At 38.1% G+C, this 25,840-nt stretch overlaps 1 protein-coding gene across 1 annotated transcript in view; it reads right to left on the bottom strand.

Annotated features, from left to right (window-relative positions):
- Positions 1-265: 265 nt before the first annotated feature.
- LOC133269957 (acidic proline-rich protein PRP33-like) overlaps positions 266-25,840 on the bottom strand; it is a 32,254-nt gene continuing 6,679 nt past the window's right edge. The window contains exon 2 of the mRNA XM_061454715.1: positions 266-1,097. The gene's annotated coding sequence lies outside the window, so the exon portion shown is untranslated. The remainder of the gene's footprint in view (positions 1,098-25,840) is intronic.

The following is a 25,840-nucleotide window of genomic DNA, read 5'->3' as shown; positions in this document are numbered from 1 at the left end:
GTCACAGTTGCTTTTAACGAAAAAGCACACGAGGTCATAAGGGTCACATTTGGCAAGAAGAACAGGGAGACACCTCTAGCCTTCAATGCAATAAGGCAAAAAATTGTTCTACACCGTGTTTACTTAGATGAACTCTGAAAAGAAACAGAAATGAAACTGGAAATTGTTAAGCACAAAACCAGTCAATAGCAAGATAGAGACTCAGGGCAGTGATGAAAGATTGATTTTTGTCCGTCTCCCCCCCCCCCCCCCCCCCCTCCCCGCCATGCTGCGGCTTAAATTTACAATTTGCTAACATAGTGATTAGACACCAGGTAGACTCCAACAAGTATGATTCACACTAAAGCAGTGTTTTGATAGAAAAACACTATATAATTTAGATTATGGTGTAAACATCCAGTCTTTCTGTATGAATCCACCCATGAATTCAGGTGCAACAGAAATTATAACTGCAAATAAAGAACTCTGTCCCAGCCATAATCAGTCCCTTAGAAGGCACACAAAGTCCCCTCCCTCCTAATATCCCAATTTGAAAATGCTATGAACTATATCAAATTGAGAACAGAGGTGGCAGTCCTCAAATTTCAATTAAAGAGTTCCCACTTCAGTAGTCTTGCTGGAACAATAAAGTAGTTTGAATGCAAGCTTCTTCGTTTAAGCTGAGCTTGCCTCACATCCTGAGATATCGTTGATTGCTAATAGTTCTCCCACTGAAAAATGTGTGAAGGCTATGCTTAGAAATCACCAAGAGATAAGCTTATGATCAGCAGCCATTTTGAGACCACTAATTTGTTGTTTTCAAATCACTTACTTTATTGCATTAGGAGCTATAAATAAATGAGCTTGCATTTGCTAGACAGATTATAAATGAGATGAAACTACAGCTGTGACTGTCTCTTCTATAGCAACCAACTGACAGCTCCACCTTCTTCCCCCAAACACTCCACTTCTCTCAAACTGGACCACATTGACAAGAGCAAAATCCCTAATACTAACAAGCTCCACCTAGTAGCCAGGGTGCTGGATGCACTGTCAGTTTGGAGATGGCTACCTCTTGTTTTGGTTCATTTGTCACTGAAGTAAAAGCAAACTGGAATCTGCCAGATAATCAAACAAACGCTTGCAAAGTAACATTAAGGAATGTTACTGATGATGAAACTTTCTTCCTGGTATAGAATTCATTCTGAGGAAACCTATGCATTTTGCAAAAGTCAGCCACAAAAGCACAGAAGCAATTATTTAAAGATTAAACTAAATTTAAAACCTGGAACACAAAGCATTCCTGTGGCTTCATTTGGAAGGGTTTGCTTCTAATTCATGATTCACAGGGGAATTGGTATTTCTTATTGTCTGTGTACTATCTGCAAGTAAGAGCTATGAAAAAGAGTAATAAGCTATTTTCTTCTGGCAGACCCTGGAAGTTTATAAGTAGGCATCATATGAGGACTCTGTGAATTTTAATCCAGTTTGCATCCTATAAAAATAGCAGTACTTCATCCCTTACGAGGCTTCACCGTATTATGTTGCTGATATAGACTGAGCTGTTGAGGAGAGTGTTTAAGGAGAACCATTTAGTGAAACTCGAAAGAGAAATGTATTTTCTCTGAACTGAGAACATGAACAACTTGAAGACAGAAGAATATAGCCAGAAAAGGCAAAAAACTGAGAGTGACTAAGACAATTATGAATATTCACTCCCCAAAGGAGCTGCAAAAACCCAGCAGTATCTTTACATATTATTTTTACATTATTGTGGTATTTACTCTTAAAAGAGTGAGTTTCTCTTAAAAACTGTGAAGAGAAATCACTTTGCCTGCCACTGAAAAGACCTATTCGGTTAAAAGCGTTGTCTGCCAGATATTTTTAAGACAGCAGAAAGTTGTATAGCTAATATTAAAATTGTAAGGAAGTTTGACACTGACAGCACAGTTGCTGATGCTGTTAATGTTAATGCATTTAACGTTAATGCATTTAACATTAATTCTTAACATTAAGGAAAGCTATGTTTATAAATTAATGAAAAATACAGATGATGCCCATCTCGTATTCCAAATACACAGCAAAATACGCTTTAAAGAACATGGTATATAATATCTTTGTTACATTATATTCAAAATTACAAGGCTTCTCATAATTTTTTCTTTATATGTTGATGTATCTCAGGGGCAGATACTCTTTAAATACATGGAAATCTTGAGGTGAGTCCCCAAAACAGATTTCTCTCTCCACCAGGCACCTGGAAAGGTCTTCTGCCATTTTTTGAACTAGCATGTATGTGTTCATGTGTTATGTATTCACCAAGAGTGACATAAACCAGAAAATAGAAGACCACTTTCGGTGAACTAGTTTTAATTACACATTTTCACAATCTGCTTCTTATGACATGGTCTTCTATGGTCATTGGTATTTATGACATCATGTAATCAGTGAAATAACAAACTAATGACAAAGTAATGAGATCTTCTAGTTAGAAAGCACTAGGATAAAGCACTCCAGTCAGTAGAGGGGCATTAAGATGGACAGCGGGCTGGAGCACATGATGTACGAGCAAGATTCCGAGACAGCTGGGTCTGTTCAGCCTGGACAAGGCAGCTATGGTAAGGAATTAAGACTGCACACAACTACCAAATGGGAGGGCATAGAGTAGACCTAGGAAGGTTTTTTTGGAGCTACATGATGAAAGGGAAAGAAGGAATAGATACAAATTGCAGAAAGTGAAATTATGGTTACATGTAAGGAAAAAACTTTTCATAGTAAGAGCAGTCAAACACTGAGAGATATTGTCCAGAAAGACTATAGAATCTGTATCCTTGGAGATGTTCAAACCCAGCTCAGACAAGGCCCAGGATAACCTAATTCAATTTTAAGTCCTACTTCTTTGAGTGGGACTTTGTACATGACATCCACCAGAAGTCCCTTCCACTCTAAACTGTTTTATAGTTGTATGAACCCATTACTCAAGGGTTGAAACCTGAGAAGATGTGAGAGGCACATATTTTTGTCTGAAGAATATTGCATGCTAAGAGATTCAACAGTATAGATATACACGGAGCAGTGAATGCTCCAGCCCTGGCAGCGTTCATGGCCAGGCTGGACAGAGCCTTGAGCAACCCGTTCTAGTGAGAGATGTCCCTGCCCATGGCAGGGGGGTTAGAACTAGATGATCTAAAGGTACTTTCCAACCCAAACCATTCTATGATTCTACATGATTCATAACTGAATAATGTTCCATCTTCAAACTTTATCTTTCAATTCTAAAGCTTGTTGACTTTGTCACATTAATTTCTATTTCAAATGTGCTCGATAAAGCACTTTCTTTGTGGAAACAGACTTGAACACACAGCAAAAAGTTGTTAAATATTGAGTCGTTTATAGCCAAGTAACAAACTGCGATCAACTTCAGTTGTACATGCACAAGAATGTTATGAACAGAGGCATAAAAACAAAGACGTATTGAATCGCACTGAAATTTGTGATTACAGTTTCCAACAAAAAAAATTGAAGCTGTTGACAATTGAATTATGGTAGAAATACACAGCTGAAAGCTGCATAATATGCTAATTGAAATGTTATTTTTCCTAAAATTTTTCTTAAACTAAAATACCTCTTCTCCTCATGCAACTTCTTTATGACTACTAAAAAACAGTCATTCAAGTTTGACATCACTGTGGTCACTTTTTTATTGAATCTGTTTAATACATTATGGTACCTCTTAATGCTAAGGAAATGATGACTATACATACCTGTCAGGAAATGTAGTCTAAAGGCAGACTAGGACTACTGAATTCCAATGAATAGGTCTAGTGTGCTCTCTTTTGTAATGCAGCTCAGAGCTGCAGTAGCTCAAGATAAATTCCTTGTGACAACATAAGGATTGAAAATGAGGCATTTTAATTTAGGAACACCCAAATATTTTATTTAAATTGTAAATTTTTTTTAGTCTTTTTCAGTATTGGGCATTCAGTCTTGGTGTAACATACACCCCAAAAATATACACAGTAAAATTTAGGATTTTAGGTTGTAACAGAAGCAGCTTATTCTGGTGGTCAGCACTCAGTCAAACAAATAACATTTACCCTGGACAAGAAAATCACAAATTAGCATCCCAATTTAGAACAGGGGATTTCCTACACGAAATAATGTAAGTACAGTGCAGGATGACTGCTTCCTGCCAAACCCCAAACCTCTACCCAAAAAGGGCTTTTTCTGTAACTGCCATCTAAAAAAAAAAAAAAAGAAAGTAACATGAGTCCATTTTATGGAAATGGTCTTGTTATTATTTAATCAGGCCAGCATCTAAGAAAGTGATTCATGAACTGCAGGTTGAAATTCAATAAGCAGTTCATGAATGTCCAAGTTGAGAAAATCTGAAGGAAAGAAAATGGAGAAGGAAACCCCTTCCCCATAGGACTTAGTGAACACTCTTGTCCATGACGGATGCTACCTAATTTACTTTAAAGCACTTAACAGCTCCTCAGTTCCTTAGCTTATTCAGTGTTCACTTACAGAAATAGTTGGGCACAAGTGATGCATTATGCTAAGCACGATATAAATCCATAGCAGAAGGAGAGATAACCAGTAGCTTAGAGAAATTAACTGCACAAAGGAGTTGTGAAGGGAGCTAATTGGAATTTTGGAAGGATTGTAAACAAGCCAGAAACTTTCTTCCAAAAAAGGGATAAGGATCAATGCACTGGAATAAAGCTACCTCATTCTCCAGGAGCCTTTATATTCATGCCAAAGATGTTTGGTTTTGTCATCCTTAAGTTCCTGACGCCAGGGCCAGGAAAAATGCCCTTTATTGATCTCTTTGTGAGATGTCCGTCAGCTTGTGTAGTTAGGTATGCACTCACAGAAATGCACACACACACAACCATATGCATTATGGGCACTTGCACAGCATTTGAGATTCCACATTCACCTTAAAAATATCTTGTAGTCATGATCCTCAGAAAGACTATTATTGTAACGTTTCCGCAGGGTGATCTTAGTAAGACTATTAAACAGTTGTAATTAGCTGGAGCTTAAAATAAGCAAATGGAGGAAGAAAATTTGCACTGCAGTTTAGTTTGATGTGCAGAATGAGCCCAGACAGCTACAGCATCCTGATTTGTAGAAGAGTGATACTGATTTCCCAGGGAACAAAAATGCTGCACCCACCTTTCTTCACTGGCTGTTACTACTATTCTCCCAGCCAGTCAAGTTAAATGGAAAAGGAAGATGGATGAAGAAGGTAGGTGGACAAAATACTGCTGGATCAAACGGTGCAGCTCAAATTCTCCCCATATCTTATACCTGCATTTTGCTTGAAGACACGCATGGCTCTTTAAATAAAAAAGTCATCTTTGTAGAGAACCTAATTGCTTTGCTCTTAAGCTGCATAATTTTTTTTCTTCCTGCTTTCATCTACCTTTCTTATATCAAGCATAAATGTGATTCCATCACTTTATCAGGCACAGAGCTCTTAGTGCTATTTATCAAGACAAAAAAAGCCTAGAAGGTTCAAAACACATTTTCCATGTTATTATTGTAACCTCAATAACAGCAATATTGTACAGTATAGTACTGTTAGATGGAATTTCAAGAAAAATTTGATGGTTTTTATCCCAGATCATTTCCTAACTATTCTTGCTGCAGGGGCATGTGAAACTTTGAAACATATGTGTTTTTCTGAATAAGATGCTAATGGTGCTGCTAGTACTGATGTGATTCTGAAAGGTGGTGACAGAGTGTTGCTAGTGAATAGAAAGTAGGCAGGATAAAAGATGCCATGTAACAGGGACTTTGTATAAAATGAAAAATGAATACTATGGAAAAATCATTGGGTTTCTTTCACTTTATGCCTTCTTTAAGATAAAGTCATGTTGACAAATGACAGAAGTCAGCAAATGCTCACTGTATACTTGTGATTTAATAAAAGATAGAGATGATTCAATGTGATCTTCCCCAACTTTGTAAAATCATTGGGTTGCCTTACAGATCATCAGTACATGTAAGTGTATTAGCTACTATAATTATAAGCACTCCCAAGGGTATCTGATAATTTGCCTGGAAAAGGGTCACTTTACATATCAGTGAAGCCTCTTTTTGATGGTTTCAGGCTATCTGCACAGTGAAAGAGTTTCAGCTAACTGTTTCAGGTTAGGTATAAACTCAGTTGCTCGTCAAGAAATAAAGAAAGGGTCGCTCTTAGGTCTCCAAGGCCCTGTAGCTGGTCATTGACTGGGAGGCTGATAAAAGGTCAGTACAGAACACAGCTTGCAGCCATAACTGTGAGGAATAGCAGTGTTATTCTAAGTGAAAGTGGGTAGTATAAGTATCTTCTGCTGTGGGTTAGAGAGACCCATGAACCTGCTGGGATATAGGGAGAAGAGAATTCAGGAAGGCCCATCTAAAAAGGCCCATGACAGGAAATGTGAAGGATCTCTTCAAAGGAAGTTTTGACTTAATACTTTGATATGAAGGTAGGGGTAAATGGGAATTAAAGTAGAGCAAAAACTGTAGAACTAGAGAGAATTTTTGTTCTACCAAGAATTTCTTTACTGCTGAAAGCAAAGGTCAGACATCTTCATGACTGGACTGAGAACTGCACTCACAGACACTGACAGAGCACTTTTAGAGCAGAAGATGGAAGTGTCTGTGCCAAAGTGGTTGTGCCACATCCTCATCAAGAAGTCAGTGCAAGTCACTTCCTCTGAAAGAAACATCTAGCAGAAAATAGCTTCATAGGGACATGCTTTTGCAGAGTTGTCAAAGTTTTGTATATACACAGTGTGTATTTTTACCTCCCAATATTTTAGTTGTAATAAATGGAATAAGTTAGGCTGTTATTCATATTCAGCCAGCTCTTTTATTATGTCATACAGGAATACAACTGAGTATCCCTGAGATACTAACTAACCCAAAGTGCAAGCTGTAGTTTCTAAATATTTGACTACAACAGCAGGCAGCTTTATTGAGACAAGAAGAAACTTGTTTAAGACCAGAGAAAAGGATATTGTAGTGAGATGTGTGATTTACTTCTGTAATAGGATGACAGCTGCAAGCTTGAAAGATTCTTGCTATTTTTGTGTGTGGACTTGTGTGCCTGTTTTACAGTTCCACTGAATTAACTCATCTGACTGAAGGATCAGGATCTAAATCTGACAATTACAGAAAAAAATATAAAATAAAAGAAAGAGATATAACAAGAAAATTAGAAAATTCAATAGATTATTTCAGTGGTATTTATTAGTCTGAGATTAGGAACACGACCACTATGGTAAAAGGTGGCAAATGATAAAGAAGGACTGACTGGGGTTCAGGAGGTGGGAAGCTCTGCCTGAGTACTGTTGGCTGAGACACCACGTACTAGCAGGGGAAATAAGATGTGTGCATGAGTGGTGCTGTTCAGAATCTTCAAAGTGATGACAGAGTGAATGTCAATCACTTACATGAAAAGCTATAACCCATTTTCCTTATCATATTCATAAAAAAAATGTGGAAACTTCCTATTTTGCAATCTCCAAATCCAACCTTATTATACAGGGACTGTCACGCTGAATAAATCAGAGCTGTTTAAAACCCTGTAGGCTGTTCACACAGCTCAAGGCCACCTGTTCTTGGTTCTGGTGCCTTTCTGTGACTTGCTGTGAACACAGCATTCCCAAGGTCAGCAGCTGTAAGACTTGGTGGCCTGGCTGCCCTCAGTTACATGCAGTCATGGTCAGATTACATTACTGCTCACACAGTGGCCTTGCAGGTCCTCAGTGAATAAATGTTCTTTGCAGATAGGAGCTCTATATTCTGGGACACTGCATTTATAAAGCAGTCACTTACTCCACGCTTACTTTTATGTATGAATATATAATCAAGGACAAAAAGACCGGTGATGCAGTTTAAAAGCTACAGCAAGAGAATCTGTGCCACAGGCAGCAGCAGGGCAGCCTTTCTATCTAGGTTTCTGAAGGCTGCATTGTAAACTTATAACCTAGGAGAGAGATGGAGCATTTCTGTTAAATGCACTCCTCACTGGTAGGGCAGAATTCACTTAACTCTGAACAAGTGAATTCCTATCACTGAAATTAACTCTGCAGCAAAGAGACTTTTAGGGTATGTTTTCAGTGAAGAGCTGACACAAGAAAGAGGTCATACCACTGACTGCGCCTCCAGCAGAACAGAACGATTGTGCAACGACTTCCTGAAGTGCAACCAGCTCAAGTTAAAAACATCATGCTTAAAGAAAATGTTTTTATGCATAATTCTAGCCAGACCTGAATTCAGTTATAACTTAACACTCATCCTGAAGTAAAAAAGAATCAAGAACCAACCTACATTCACCTTTTTGTTTGCAGAACATCAGATTTCATGTTTCTGCTAGCTGCTGTATTGTGAAATGAATACGGACAGCACCAGCTCTTTGTTGGTGCTCCCAAGACAGGAGGCACCAGCTAAAAGACCCTGATGACATATGCAAGATCCCTTCTTACTTTCTTGATGAGCAGCTGAGCTCTTACTTCAGCTGAAACAATCAGTTGAAACCCTATGTGCCAATAGTCTGAAGTCATCAAAATGAGATCTCGTAAGTGTGCTAATTAAAATGGCCTTTTCTACCTGAACAGTTTAGCATTTGGGAGAGCTAAAGAGGTGGGTTCTATTACTAAAATAGTCATAGCATATGAAGTTTGGTAATGGGGAAGTAAAAACGGGAAATACATTTATATCTAGCCTCAGTATTTCACAGAAATGTTAACGATTAAGTACTATTGCTATATGCTCCGATTTTTGCCTTGCCCAAAATATCTAACCAATCTTTTTCTTGTTCAGTCTGATCTGGTATGAGCGTCAGGTCCTAGTGCATATGTTACGGGCTTTATTGGCACTGTAAAGCTGGCAAGTGAATCCAGTCAGATTCACAAGCACTATCTTTCTGACTCCAGAGCAGCTGTATACTGTGGGCAGACTGTTCAAAGAACATGTAAACTACTTACGTATCCAAATGGGAAGTAAGATCCATGCCAATTTAGCATGTGGTTTGTGAAACGCAGATTAAAATAAAAGGTTGAAGATGGGCTTCTGGATCTGAAGCATCCCGGTGAATATAAAGATATCTGAAAGAACCTCTTTGTCACCAGCTCCAAACACTGCCATTACAGCAAACATTTTACCTTGTCCCAGATATATCATAGAACTCCATCTTCCTGGAAAGGCTGTTCTAGGTCCTTGCTAGTCTATTCCTTGTCTGTTTGGCTTTTTTTTTTTCATCGGAAGATTTTAACCTATTGTTGGTTCCATTCATTAATGAAGTTATCAGAGAAAAATCAGACCCTTGGAAATACTGCTAAAAAACTTCCTCCAGCCTATTGCTGTTCGTCATCACTACTCATGTCTATCTGGCTTGGATAGGTCTTTTAATTTGCTTTCAGTTTACCTTTTGATGGCTGGCCCCTCCAACTTTACTGACAATTTTACATATGACTCAATTACCCAGTGCTTCACATATTAATACAGTTAAGATCTCTCGTGTTAAATTTGCCTGGAAAACACGTTATCAGTTCTATGCTTGCAAAATCTACTTTTGGTCATTTCTTGTCATATTTCACCAATTTTCTCTTACTCCTAATGTCTCTAATGAGCTTTCCTTCACCATTTGTTCCAGTATCTTACATGCAGACGGAACAGCAACTTTGCACTTGCCTGAATTATATTTATTCATTATTGAAAATATCACTACTGCTTTTTCTATTCTACAGCCATATAGTAACTCTTCCTACTGGAAAGATTTGTTAAAAATACATGCTATCGAATTTGCAAGCTCATATGGTATTTCTAGCAAAACTGGTGGAATGTACCTATAACCATTTTCCCTGCATTCCCTTCTAGATTTGCCCTGTTTATAGCACAGTCCTGTTTTGGAAAGTAAAAAAAATTCTTTATGCTACCAAAGGCATCATGCCAAAGCTCTCATTTTCTTCCTACTGTACAAAACCCCAGGTATGTCTGTTCTCTTTTTACTTGTATTGCTGAAGAACGTTTTATTATTTTAATATATTTCTCAAATCCATTCTCGTCCTTGCACTTTTTGAACTCTTAAACAAGTATTTCTTTGCCAATCAGTCCTTCCTCCATTCTGAATATGCTTTCTGTTTGTTCTGAAGTGCCTTTCATGAAGTAGTCAGCCAGTCAGCGGGTCTGTAGCTTGCAGGTTTTTAGCCCCTGTGTTGTTTGGAATATAAATTTTTAACAGTTTTACATCCATTGCCTGGAAAGAATTTAAATCTTTCACATGCAAGTCCTGGTGTCTTCAGCCTGGTTGTTAATACTGAGCAACTTCTTCAGTATATCGAAGTTTATCCAAGTTTGACCTGTTGAAAAAGAATACATTTTTAAATAAAATTTTCTTCATCTTTCCGTGCTTTTTGTTTTCATCTATGAGTACAAAATGATTCATGCCTTTATCATACAACCCGAGATTATTTTACACAGCTAGTTTTTCTGTGACAACCTTGCTGCTTACTGGTGCCAGCTCAGAACACCTTCTCTTAATTCATAGACCATCTGACCAACAAAATTAAGGAATCTTTAGTAAGTGATCATCTTTGTTCTGAAAGGTTTGGCATTGCAAATCATTGGCTTTCAGGTTTGGCAGTGTGCTTTAATGTTGAGGGGAACCATGAAATAAGAGGAATGACTCAGCTGTCAGGAACTCCTCTATTTTTTAGGCTATTTGCTGGAGCTTTTTGTTTTTAATAGTGTTCCACAAATTAGGAATTTTGTTGTCAGAAAGAATACATAAAGTGTGGGTTGTTTTTTGTTGCTTTTTTGTTTTTGTGTTTTTTTTCCTATTTGCACTGATTTCAAAGCTGAAAACAAGTGTTTTGAGGGCTATTTCATCTATTTCAGCTTTTCAACACCCTAAATGGAATCTTTTCCTTCTTTGTGAAAATCACACATTCAATTAAAATTCATTAATTTACTTATATCATTATTTGTGACTTGGCTGGATAAAATATTTTGAAAATACTATTGAAATTCTTAATTTGATAAAAGCACCCTGTTATAAATGGTTCAAACTGGTGATTCAGAGTATCTTTTAACTCTTCAATTATGTTTAACTTTTCAGTGTTGTTTAACTTTACTAGCTGGTACTCATTAAAACATTATCTAACTACTCTTTTTCTATCATCCAGGATGCATACCTGAGTTATGAATTAATCATTAATAGTATGAGTTAATTTTATGGAAATTCAAACAATTTATTTTTGCTTACTGGAAAAGACCTCTATAAACTGCATGTAAAAGGCTACTGAAGCCTGATTCTTCACTGCTTTCTTTGGTATAGCTGTTCAAAACACATGTAAAGTATGAAACCAGCATGATAACATTTAGCATTCCCTTTGCACTCTCTGCACAGTTGATCCTGCAAGACTCAAGGATTTAGATAATTTAGGTTGTAAGAGATAGGCACGAGTTAAAAAGGTATCTTTTTTTTTTCTGAGGAAAGTGAACATAAAGAGAACCCTTAAGTTAAAAAACAAAAAACATTTTAGAGAGATTGGTGGTTGATAGTTGCCAAATAATATCATACATTTTCTACATGCATTTCTGGCACCTAGGTTGTAACTAATTCTATAAAACAAAATGAAAATGGAAAGTCATATAAAAAATATGTATCAAGCATCAGATAACCCTTGTCTTGTAGGAAAGGTCTATTAATATGAGCATCAGCCCTGATTTCTCCCTGTTCTTTGCATCCAGAAGAATCCCAGACAGCGTCAGGCTGTGATTTATCTACCTTAGTAGTTCTCCTCCTGTTCCCTTACAACCAGGCCTGTTGTGCACTGCTAGAGCTGAAGGTCATCAGTTTAGCACATGAATAAGATTTGATTATATTTTTTTACACAGGCTATAAACCTGTCCATTCTGTTTTAAAAACCCTTTTAGTACTCAATTTGCTTAGCTTTCGCTGAATTGAGTTACCTGCCTGAAATATATAAAGTAACTGGGGTTAGAACAAGAGAGTAATTTTTATTTCTTCACTTTTAAATGCAAAGATCTCTTACTTTCTTGAAGTAATTCTTCATTAGAAACATGAGGATTTGGTGCAGAGTTTCCCCTCAGTGTTGTCCCTGAGACTTTTAATCGTGCACCAACCTAATGTTACTTCAGTGGATTGTGTAGGATATTATCCTTCTTTGCAGTTCAGTCATGGAGTCTTGCTGGCAGGCACAGGTGAATGAGTTACAGGCAGCAGTTGCTGGTTTGCCAGGCAGTTCTGTTGAAAGAGATGGAAACTGTAGGGCAATGCATGCCCACTAAAATAAGCTAAAATCATTGGGGGATCTCTAAACAGAAGCCTGCTATATAGAAAAAGAGACGGTCTTGAAATAAACTCTAAAAGGCTCCTAGCAGCCAGCATGCAAGTGGAAGCCGTCTTCCTTTGGAAGTTTACATAATCGTTTAATTTAATGCTTCCTGTGGTGTTTCCCAGCCACTGCTTTAGCTCTTTGATCATAATACACTAGGACAAATGTCAGGAAATATGAGTCTACAAAGTGATGTAAATCTTGTTCTCTATCGGAGATGTGACTATGAGCATTATCTTCATGATATTTTCTTTCTTATGTATTTATTTCTTCTCTGTTTTTTTGTTTTGCTTTGTTTTTTTTTCCTCAGTCTGTGATGACAGAGAAAAGCAATGTCTTTCAAGCTAAAAACCAACATTATCTAGTATTCCAACACTGGTTAAGATTACTTCAGCTTGCATTTCAAGGTGAGGAAAAGCCATATTAGCCTGGATGTCATCTGTAAGATATATTATAGTGTGGTATTCATCATAAGCCATGTCTTTTGTCTTTCATATTGTTCTGCACTTCCTTCAGCTCCATCATCAGCAAATGTGATATGACTTACTTGCATGTTTCTGTCTCATAGCAGTCAAACATTATCAGTCAAATATGGTCATTTGTTGCCTTTTCATTTCATTTGTAGCTTTATGGCCTTATAGGCTTTGTGAATTAGACTGAATGAAAAAGTCTGGAAAATTATACATTTATGTCAACAAATACAGAAAAATTAGCATCAAATAAAACTTGGATATAAAGACTTCTTTTGTTCTTTTAAACTTTGTGTTCACAAACTTAAAGATAAAAATAATTAGGATAAAAAGCCTAAGAAGCATTCTATCACTATGGTAGCATATATTTTATATCCGTTTGGCATTTCATGTGATTACACAGAACAGTTGACGTTATCACTCTAAAGGGAAATAGTGGTGGAATGTAGAAGTCAGTGAAGCAAAGAAGAAAATGTTTTGTTACAGCTAATATTTTGTTGCCTATTAGGTGAGGAGTTTTTCTTTTGTGAGTGCAGTCCTAGCTTGCTTTTAATTAATGTTGCATTACTCTTTTTAATAAGAGCATCTATTTAGAATATTGTTAATAACAGTATCTATCTCTTTAAGACACTAAGTCTCTAGCATTAATTTAATGGAAGCATTCCAGTGGCATCTATTATATGTTCCCAGTTAAATTAGCATGATGGTCTTTTAATGGATGTTTTAATAGACATTATTATCCAGAATATTATAAAATTAAAACAGAACTCAATGGGTTCTTTTAGCTCCTGTTGTAATGTTCTGTGAAGTCACTGATTCTGAAAAATAACAGCCTACGTATTTTTAATTTAATTCAATGGTATTTGGCAAGAGTTAAAACATGAACACACATTTATATGGCAGGAGTAAAGACAAATACTTACCGGGTTAAGATGTGACTAATCTAGAAACAATCTTACATTTAGATCTGTGGGTCAAATTCTTTAAGAGGTTCTTTATAAACATTTGTGTACCAATAGCCGTGGTCATGTTTTTTCTTGCCTGCTGATATGTGTGATGTGTTGAATTTCCTGCTGAAATCACCTGTGAAAATAATTGAGAGCCCATTTCTTCAGAGAAAGAAACCTTTTTGTAAACTACCATTTCCCGTATTTTTCAAAAAAACTAATTTTCTGTTGTTAGTTTGTGAAACTACACAGTGGGTGTGAATAGTAAGTCTCAATTCCAGCTGGGCTACTTCTAGACAAGATTCAAACTGCAAAGTATTGTAAAACTCAATAGATCCAGATCTGCCTATTAAACTTTTATTTTGGTCAGCAAACATTTGGTATGCAGGCAGAAGGATCTGAACTTTCTCCTTATTGATTTTCTATTTTTGAGCCACATTCCTGAATGTCCATATTTTATCCATGGAAAACAATTATTGTTCTTGTCAATGAAGAAGGCTGTTGGTCATCATTTTCTCATTTTGGCAGCAATTATGATTAACTTCCATTTTCTCCTCTGATCTTCTTCAATCTGATGTGGGAATGTGGGAGAGAAGATACCTGTCATAGATTTAAAAACCTTGGATAAAAGTGGCTTGTATAACTGGTTAGCTGATATTTTGAATATATCATTATCTCTTATAATTATCTTTTATTTGGGTGGACCTTTTTCTGGAACTCCCTGAGATTCTGGGTGCCATATAATCAATCTTCCATGAACCATTGTATAACATCTCAGGGTTAGCTGAAAACTTCTCTTTTAACTAAATTACTTGAATCACCAGTATTTTCTCTGAAATCCTAATGGTCTTATTTGCATACACATCTGTCATTTCACACAACAGACAATATATTAGGGAGACCTAATATGAATTTCCCATTGGATTGTCTGAAAGCATGAATCCCACCTTTGCTGAAGAAGGACTAAGCAAATCCCTTCCCATCTCACAGAAAGACTTGTCAGAAAGTGCAAATGAAAATCTCTACTTTTCACATAGCTTTCTTGCTACCTGCCTATATCCATCTGGCACTTCGTGATAAGGTCATGCCCATATGTGAATAAATGGTGTTTGCAGGTTGATCTGTGTACTTCTAGAAAAGCATGTGCAATAAGTAAAAAAACATCAAAATTACGAAGCTATAAGCTGCAATTACCAAAGCAAACATATACATCGAGAAGACAGAGGGGTTTGTTATGCTTTTTACACAGTCAGCCTTTTACAGGCATGTCTTAAACTGAGGTGACGAAAATAATTCTTTGATAAACAGGAGGAACGTTTTTCCTGTAACAGTGAACTTTACACTGCGCTCTCTAATGCTGTGCAGAGAAGATTTTGTTGAAAGACCCTGCCAGGAGTTTCTTTCAAGAAGAGATGCTTTTATTTATAGCCTCCAAAATTCTCCTAATGCAATGGGGTACAAACATACTTGAAAGGAGACTTCATGATAGTATGGGAAAAAGATGTGAATGACTGCTGTGCTGAACTGGTTTGATTATACCGTAAAGCCCTTAAAAGCTGAGTTTAACATGTCTTTTGGGAGAAAAAGGGAAGTTAAAATAGGCCTTCATAATAGGCCTATAGAAGATAGGAAGAAGCTGGTTACCACACGTGCCAGTTTGCCTGTGCTTTTATTTTAGTTTGGATTAAAATAGCTCACATTTGTGAATCCAGAGAGAGAATGAAGTCAACACAAGAGTTCAGCATTTCAAATAGATGACAAACTTCTAAATTTCCATTTACCAGCTTTTCCACTTAAGAAAAGGAAAACTACTTCAGTCAATATCAGCTGCCCAGGTTATGTGATGACAAGTCCTCCTCTGTTTTCCAGCCCTGGACCTGCAGATGAAGAATAGCGCTGCACCTAGGGTAGATAGGCATCAAGGGGGAGTGGGGAGCCTGCATCTCCCCAGTTGCCTCTCCATGTTTCCTGGATCTGTCTCTGATACCAGACAGATCATATATACAGTGCCAGGGTGAGTGATGGCCCAGAGCTTCACAGAAGTGCCAGCTGGAGTATAAAAATCCTGTTTAGCAAGGCTTTTGATGTTACTCACTTATTAGAAAGGAATGGGTCTATTGAAACTGAGAGTCTGTTCCTGGAACTGCCACATAGCTTGAGACAGGCAGAGAGCATGGGGAGCTAGGTACAAATGCCTCCCCTGTGTAGCACGGAAGAAGCTGAATCCCTCCCATTCAAGATTTGTTCAATTGAAAAATATTTGATGAATAAGGGATGATGACCTCTTCGCTTTGCTGAGCAGGACACTTGCCTGAAATGCAGATGACCCACATCCAGTTTTCAATTCCAATTCAGTTCCAAATTGGATGGAACTGGGACTTGAACTTGCAGCCTCAATTCCTGAGTGCCACTAACTTAAAACCTAGTAGCTAGAAGAGCTCTCAGGATTTTTTTAATTGTAGTTTTGTTATAGGGATTCCAAATTGGAGCCCGTAATTACTTTCAGCTGTAGTTTCATTGAAACAAATATATTCCTATAGAATTTGATTTAAAACAGGTCAGCATTTTCTGCCAACATCAATGAATCAGGAATATTTTGGGAGCTACAGTAGAGAAAGATTATTTTAAAAAAGACAAACGGGTAGGGTAAAAGAAAATAATGGTAGGGGGTAAGAGAAAGAAGTAGATAAGCCAAAATAAAGTCCTATTTGGAAGGGAAACAAAAACTTGTCTTTCCTTTTAAAAATATCTCCACAGCATTTCAGTTTGAATGTCTGTCCCGCTTGCAGTTGCAAGGCGAACAGACCTTCTGCTCACCAGCGAGCATCAGTACAGGGACAGAGCTGCTTATTAATTCCATGAGTTATCAAAGTCAGTTTTGGATCCAGAAAGCTGCATTTATAGCCAGAAAACCATAAGAGGCTAGTTGAGGATCAAGACCTTTGATGCCTATTGTAGCAAAGCTTTCTCTTCTGTCTTTTTCCTCACCTTTTCTTTTTACGCTTTCTGAAGTAAAGTTTATTTATAAAAATGCCCTTTTGTTTTCTATACTGCCCTCAGGATTCTTTTTTATTGCACTGGCATTGTTTTGTCCAGAAGTTTCAAAATTGTTCATCAAGGACACAAACATCCTGCTTTGCTCCTTTGAACAGATGTGCTGATGCATTTGTTTTCCTCAGAATACCTCAAATTTAATCTTTTGAGCAAATCTCGTTTTGAGAGAAGAAATCAGCTGAAAAGGTTAAATCCCACCAGTTCCACATATGCCAGGATGTGTGGCACATTCATGCCAAACTACTAAATTACACAAAGAAGCTGCTGCACCTAGGCAAATACAGTGCACATTACTGAGATGATGATGCTGGCATAGAGAATAAGGTGTCCCCTGGGAAGGCCTCCTGGGAAATTTCCAAAATATACATAGTCATCGTGATGATTATCAGATGAAATCCTCTTATTTGGTTTTAGACACAGATTAAATCTGAGGTACCTGTTCCATACTATTAGTTTTGCCTGTACATGAAAGCATTCTGGGAAGATTAAACCAGTTTCCTGACTGTTCAAGGAAGATGCTACTATTGCTGCTGTTTTTGACTGGTCTTCTGTTTTGTTTAGAAGCTGCTATAGCCTTTCCTAAGCAATTTGGAATACTGGCTGTTCAGTGTTTATCTGAAATTAGTGAACGGCATTCTGTGTCTTTGGAGAGGTCATATGTCAAATGACTTTTTGTTCATCTTTCTTTCTTATAATGACTTGTTAATAGTTCAGTAAATGTAAATCCCTGTGTATTGGCATTGTGACTGGACTGCAGAAGATTTGAAGATCTTTAGTATTGGCAACTGCAACTGTTCAAACAAAAGATATCAAACCCTACATCCCAAAAGACTGGCTTGAAAATGAAATTTAAAAAAAATACATGACTTTCTGGATCATACTTACTCCTGCGTTATTTGACATTTGGTTTTTTTGCAAGACTTACCACATAAAGTTTTTAAGCTAGCCAAAAACGTAAAACAAGTAAATAATAAATCTGAAATGTTCATGAAATCCTGAGGCTCAGAGTGGAGCTGGGAAGAGTACTCAATGTCAAGAGAAATTGAGCTGACTGAAGCAGAACTTTTATTTTCATTTGGCATTTTACTATGGGTAAGATACAATACCAATGCATACCTTTTTTTAAAACTGTGCAATTGAAATGCGACAAATAAATGAAATGTGGTGTCTTAATTTTAATTTGGAATGTAGTGTAAACCGCATGACTCATGTCATGTTGCATCATTTCACACAACTTGTTTACAAAACAACTTGTTTTCTGCAATGATAGTATGCACAATTTGGATGACAATCATTATTAAACTGGATTATAAATTTTGACTGCAAAAAGAGAGTATCTGAATTCCATAACTGTATATCCAATTACTTATATCCCAGCTACATTACATTGATTCTGCTGTTTCTTCTCCTTTGAAAGAGGAAGATCGGCTTCAAAAGATAAGCTGACTGACTTCCAAATTACAGGCTATAAATTACAGCAAACCAAAAATGGTGGAAGACTGAAATCATGGTGGAATCAGAGAGGGGGGGATATGCAGAACAAATATCAGAAGCATACAGATGTCAATGCAAAACAGTTATGCTAAACATGTTCTAGTGATATAGTATGACTGGCAGTTTAATAATAGAAAACATCTGAGAGTTAGTATATGAGCAGGATGTCATGCAGTCCTAGCCCAACCTAGGAGCTACTGACAGCTGCTGGGAGAAGCTTCATGCAAATAAGTTTTTTAAAATGAATCTTTTCTGATTGCTATTCATGTTATAGCTGTTCTGGCAGATGATGTCTGAGGAGGGCGCGGCCCTGATGTGAATGTGATCTTTAAGCTTCTTACCCATGACTTTGGGTGATGGGAGTGGGGTTAGTCTTATTCTCCCAAGACCAGAGGCAGCAGGATGGTGCATCACCTGGAGCCCTGCCTACAGCCTACAAACCCAGCTTTGACAAAACTGTGCTAGTCAGGGCATCCTGTCACAGACATAGATGTAGTATGGAAACCTGGTCTTACAGTGTCTTCAATGCCCTCTTCCATCTCCCTACCATCTTGTATTTCCAGTACAGTTCCAGTGAGAATATGCCATTTTCAGATCAGCTATATCTTTCTTCAACTATTTAGAGACTGACAATCAGTAAGATGACTGTGGAACTCTATTGCTAGTTAAATTTGACCATGTGTAAAACTGTGGCTCAGTTTTCCATGGACAATGACCTCTCTGTAAGAACATGTCTGTGATTGGAACACAGGTTCCAACTCTTCAGTAACAGCAATTTAACCAGTTTGCTGGTTAAATTAGTTTTAACAGCAAACTGGTTCTGTCAAGATAACAGCCAATCTGAATCCTTGATATGTGAAAACAAGTGAAACCCTTTTTTTTAGAAACATAGAGCCCTTTGCTGCTGCAAGCCGTGGTTTTGTGCCTACCTACATTTGAGCTTCTATTGATTTTAAGAAAGAGCAATAAATTTGCTTTAAAACAAATTATAATAATACGGATGTAAAATTTCTTAGTTTTAATATAAGCACTGGTGTAAAGCTGAATGATGTGTTAACAGCTACCTGTCAAGAGTATATAAAAACTTATAAAGGCAATTTCTAGAAAGGAAGCTGAGATTAAGCAGTTTCTAACTATCCATATAGACTGATATTAAATTAGGCTGCTAGAATAGGATGTTCAAGTGAAGGGCCAGTATTCTTGGGGTCAATGCCATCAAGTGAATATCTGAAGAACCAAAAGCCAGTTAAAGCATTTAACTAAAAGGTTTGAATCTGAGAAGTTAAGATAGTCAAAGATCAAACTAGCTTCATGCTCCTAAATTAGTTCTAACTGGAGAAGCGTAGGTTCTATTAAACCCGCCTTGAGACCATTAAAATGCGCAAACGGAAAGCAGTAAAGACATATCCCAAAGCTGTCAGTCATCTTGTAAGCAATGGATTTTTGAGGAGTTTAGTAACAGAAAATTTAAGCTAAATAATGCAGTCTGTATCGAGTGAGTCACATACAGGAAGTCTAGTTCAAATGCAATTTAAATATTACATGCAGTGTTAGGGAAGCAAAAATGATGGAAGAACATTAGAGAACTGAGAGCAAAGTGATATAGTTAAATACAAACAAGTCATGGAAGTCAAATAAAAAACAAGCAAACAAAAAAAAAACCTTGTACTCTCACAGCCAAACATATCTTTCATATTATGAAGAACAAAGGCCAGAAATCACCTGAATTACCTTCACTTAAATAACAATACCCACATTTACACACCAATTAAAACCAGATATGGGTTCACTTATGAAGAAGTGGAAAAAGAACAGGTCATAAACACCTCAGATCTTGGATGACCTGGTTCTTTCACTAAGAACTCAGTTTTACAAATTCTGAGTCACAAAACTCCAAGATTCCCATGATATCTACAGAGAGATCTTGGTACACCATTATCAGCATAGCTGTATGTCAGCGCAACTGATTACATGATTCAGATCAGAATGTACTTCTGGAAACCTTCCCAGAAGTTTGCATTAGTGGATTCTCACTCTTCTACTTTAGTACTATAACATTATACAATGCACTAGAGGCTGAAGGCACAAAGCAAAGAAAAGGTTTAATTACCGTTCCTGTGTGGAACAATATAAATATTATGACAAGGATTTTATAAATCAAGATAAGAAAACAATAATGAAAGAAGAAAAAATACTGATGAGAAAATCACCTCAGAAATGACATCCTGAGGCAGAAGATATTGATGGCGAATAGTAATAATATTCGATCTCAGATAGCACTGATGGTTCCAGCAAGAGCTTCAGGGATTACGTTTATCAAGGTATTAGTCACATCTCTGTGGCTTATTAGGAGAATTATAATTCAGACAACTCTCCAACTCTGGCTCAGGTGGTATGATCTGAAGGCAAAGATTACTCTGCTATGTTTTCTATTATGGAAGAATACATTTGATATATTTTTTAACTAGAAGAATAAACACACAATTTTCTGCAGGAAAAGTACTACAGAAAGAACTCTTACTGAAATTGTATTAAAATCGTAGTTCTGGAACGTGAAAGACTCTTGCATATGTTAAGGTTGCTTCAGGGTATCCCAGCAACCCCTTGAAGTTAAAAAGAATAATATCGGAAAGAGCCTTTTTCATCTTTTTCCAGACAGCACAAACCCCAATTCCAAAACAAACTTTACACTCACATTATGTTCTCCTTGCCAAGAGGAGAGTCTCTTAATTGCTATATTAGCTTTACTACTGGATTTATTACTGCTATAATAGCCTACAATTTGTTTTACTCTATACTATACTGTGATAGTATATATATTTTTTGCTATTACTGCTATATTAGTTTTGCTACTTTACTATTTTATTTTACTTTATATACTATTTTTGTTTTATTTTACAAAATAGATTATTTTATTTTACTCTAATCCTGTTTTACTATCCTCCCATCTCTGTATGCGAATGACAGCTTGGAAAGGAAGTTTCCAATATATAATGAGAAGATAGTATGCAAGGAAAACGTGCTGAGATATCTGTTCCAAGCCTGGATTATATGAATGAACATGAAAAGCCTAAGTATAAATGTACATAGATATACATCGAGTTATATATTTTTGCAAAGGTGATTCATGATCTATGTTTGAACTGTCTTTGGAAGCAGTGCCTTGACGCACACTGAAGTTTTCATCCAAGGTGTGTGCACCAGCTGCATCACATTGCTGTAATCTGTAGAACGCACCAGGGAGGCACGTTGTGTCCCACGATGGTTTCCCTTCAGTACAAAATCTTAGTATCTATAGATCATTATGGACCATTATTTTGCATTTACTGAAAATATTTGTTTCAAATGCATGCTGTAATTGGGCCCAATACAGGGGTGCTTACTGCTTCCCAAAGCCCACAGCACATCACAGACACTCTGACCCTGCTCTGCAGACATCTTGCCTGTGAGTGGTCATTCATTTCCACTCCTCCACCAGGAGAACCAGGACAGAATCTGTTAGGCAAGTCCTAACCTCTCACCAGGGTATATCGGGTGATAGGGCTACACCTGAATGCAGTCTACCCTTTGCTGTCTGGCCACTTGGAACAAATTAAATTAATTCCAGCTAGCAGAACAACATCCAGGCCTGGAACAGCTGGAAGCAGGTTTTCAGGATGACGGTGAATTTCAGGACGAGAATAATCACATTTGTCCAGTGTCTGGCATACTCCTCTGAAGCTCCTGATCCAAGAAAGAAGTCATTACCCCTTCAAGCTTAGTCATTCTTCATCATTACTTCAAGCTAGAGAAATCTTCTGTCAGGATCATAGAGATGCACACAGAGCTCCTGTGTATCATCCATGACTGGTTGGTTTCAGAGGAATCCCTATGTTCCTCTGAAATTAAAACATTAAACAGCTTCCTCAGCTTTTCAGGGGTATAAATGGTGTTCATATCTCCAGATGATCACTGCCCTAGGAGATAGAGCTCTATAACAGGAGGCATGATTGTGGCCCCTCAGAGGTTGGTTCATGGCCTCCTGAAAACAGATTTCATGAAGCAGGTGTGGGAAGCTGATGCATTTTTTGGCTGGTTCTGACCAAGGATGGGCATGCATATGCACAGCCTTTCAGTCTTTCAATTTATAGCTGCGACTCTGACCCAACAACATGAATCAGCAGTGTGTCATTGCAGCAAAGAAGCCCAACTATGTCCTTGGCTGTACCAGCAACAGAAGAAGCAGGAGGTCAAGGGAAGATACCCTTCCATTTTATTCGGTGCTTTTAAGACCACATCTGGAGTATCATGTCAGTTTTGGGCACTGAATTACAAGGAAGACACTGATACCCTGGAGCGATGGCAGTGGAGGACCACCTGGATGGTTATGGTACCTTCATCCTTCAAGATACTAACAACTTGACTGTACAAAGCCCTGAGGAACCTGTTCTATCTGGATGTGCTTTGAGCATGTGGTTTCTCCCAACCAAAGTTGGTTTATAAATCCATGACTACATGTTATTAGCACCAAACCTTCCTGACTATGAAATTTAGCACCTGGATGCATCAAATACTTTTTCTCATGTAGCTCTCTAACCAGCACCAGAAGTAGGAACAGAACCTCAAATGGATCCTTTGTATACTACAGATACAGCTCTTTGTAGTACAGAACTGACAGTTAGAGGTCCTTCCACAGGGATACATAGGTTGATGGGCTCCTTTTGGAGGACTATAAGATGGCCAGACATGGTATGATGCATCCATGGTGAATCAAGGCATAATATGTTAAATATGGATGACCCAGGGAATTATAGACCAGTCAGTCTTACCTCTGTGCCTGGCAAAAACTTGGAGCAGATTCTCCTGGAAGGCATGCTAAGGCACACGAAAAACAACAAGGTGCTTGGTGACAGCCAGCATGGCTTCACTAAGGGGAAATCCTGCCTCACCAATTTGGTGGCCTTCTATGATGGGGCTACAGAACTGATGGACAGGGGTAGAGCAGTTGATGTCATCTACCTGGACTTGTGTAAAGCGTTTGACACTGTCCCACACGACATCCTTGTCTCTAAATTGGAGAGACATCAATTTGATGGATGGACCACTCAGTGGATAAAGAACTGGCTGGATGGCCGCACATAAACAGTTGTGGTCAATGGCTCAATGTCCAGCTGGAGACCAGAAATGAGTGGTGTCCCCCAGGGATTGGTGTTGGGACCAGTCTTGTTCAACATCTTTGTCACTGACATGGACAGTGGCATTGAGTGCACCCTCAGCAAGTTTGCCGATGACACCAAGCTGTGTGGTTCAGTTGATAGGCTGGAGGGAAGGAATGCCATCCAGAGGGACCTTGACACGCTTGTGAGGTGGGCTGATGCCAACCTCATGAAGTTTAACCATGCCAAGTGCAAGGTCCTACACCTGGGTCGGAGCAATCCCAGGCACAGCTACAGGTTGGGCAGAGAAGAGATTCAGAGCAGCCCTGTGGAGAAGGACTTGGGGGTGTTGGTCGATGAGAAAATGAACATGAGCTGGCTTCAGTGTGCGCTTGCAGCCCAGAAAGCCAACCGTATCCTGGGCTGCATCAGAAGGAGTGTGACCAGGAGGTCGAAGGAGGTGATCCTGCCCCTCTACTCTGCTCTTGTGAGACCTCACCTGGAGTATTGTGTGCAGTTCTGGTGTCCTTAACATAAAAAGGACATGGAACTGTTGGAACAAGCCCAGAGAAGGGCCACGAGGATGATCAGGGGACTGGAGCACCTCCCGTATGAAGACAGGCAGAGGAAGTTGGGCCTGGAGAAGAAGAAGCCTGGAGAAGAGAAGGCTGCGTGGAGACCTCATAGCAGCCTTCCAGTATCTGAAGGGGGCCTATAGGGATGCTGGGGAGGGACTCTTCATTAGGGACTGAAGTGATAGGACAAGGGGTAACGGGTTAAAACTTCAACAGGGGAAGTTTAGATTGGATATAAGGAGGAAATTCTTTCCTGTTAGGGTGGTGAGGCACTGGAATGGGTTGCCCAATGAAGTTGTGAATGCTCCATCCCTGGCAGCGTTCAAGGCCAGGTTGGACGAAGCCTTGGGTGAGATGGTTTAGTGTGAGGTGTCCCTGCCCATGGCAGGGGGTTGAAACTAGATGATCTTAAGGTCCTTTCCAGCCCTAACTATTCTATGATTCTATTCTATGATTCTATGTCAGAAGCATCAGCTGGTCTCTGTACTCACGCTGTAAGATGCCTTTTCTAGGAGTGTCCCTGAAAGCTTTTACCAACATACAGACAGCACAGAAAGTCAGTATACTATGAGCCAGTGGCAAAAACTGTGAGTCCAAAACCACAACAATAATGAAATACCCAAGGTATGTTTGGTCTGCACATTTTTCATGTTCTGATCATCAGTAGGGTATCAGTGTGTTTTTTTTAGGGCAGGTCTGCTGCCAACAGCACAAGGCTGCCCAGCTCCAGACACAGGTGACTCTATTGTCATTGTGACTCCTGTAATCTATCACAGCTCAGCCTGCAGAGTAGACTGTGTCACTGTAAACGAGACATTAGATTTGAATTAAACTAGCAATTGAACTGTAAATAACTTCAGCAAGTAACCTTTTTTCCTCAAGGAAAACTGTTGTTTTTTTAGAAGTGAATGTGGGAAAAATTAAACAAGTTCTATTTAAATTAGAGTACAACGGAAGGCAAACTAATATAAATCTTTTGGAAAAAGTCAAATGTCGACATTTTTATGAACCCCTGTAAGACAAAACTGGCACAACCACTTTCCTTAAAAAAAAAAAAAATAAATAATCAATTTGGTCAGAGATAAAGCTTGATAACTTTCAGAGGGAAAGCCAAACTGGAGAGTTAGTTAATAAAAACCTTAGCATTGTACAGGCCTTTTAAACTTAGGAGAAATGACTGTTCCTGTAATAAATCTCTGAGGTTATTCTGCAGATACCTTTGTATTTATGAAGGAATAATGATAGTAATGCTTTGCTGTGATTATGGTGGGGAACGTGTGGGTCATAGATTCCATCAGAAGGAAGAAAGTTAAGGCATGAAGGAGTCTGCTGTAAGTCACAGAATAACTTAATCTAGGCACTCATCTTCAGAAAGAACATTTAATTTAGAGTTCCAACATCAAAGACCATATGAAATCACCATTTCTTTGAAAATCCACACTTAAGGACAAGAAGATACTGGCCAAAATCCTTTAACTATTTAGTACCAAACACTCCTCTCGGCTGAACTTTTCCTTAGTATCAAATTACTGAGCTTAAACTAGCAAATTCTTAGTCTGATTTCAGTGTGGGCAGAGGACAAGCTTCTAGTGATGAGAATCTCTATACTTTATTATCTCCATCCTAAATGACGTTTTAGTTGGCTTTTATTCTTTTCTTTTTCTTCAATCCATTAAACAACATTCCTGACTAGCTACTTCTGTTCACATACAAACTAGATTTAAAAACAAACCAATGACTTAGCGAGTTTTACATTCCTCAGCAGGGAACAATCTATTACCGTACTCTTACCATCAGTCACAATTCTGACTTCAGAATTTA

The sequence above is a fragment of the Pezoporus flaviventris genome, unplaced genomic scaffold, assembly GCF_033815535.1.
Source record: "Pezoporus flaviventris isolate CSIRO_AGI_PZ_B2104156 unplaced genomic scaffold, CSIRO_AGI_Pfla_v1 ptg000016l, whole genome shotgun sequence".
NCBI lineage: Eukaryota > Metazoa > Chordata > Aves > Psittaciformes > Psittacidae > Pezoporus > Pezoporus flaviventris.
This window is presented reverse-complemented; position numbering and strand designations above follow the sequence as displayed.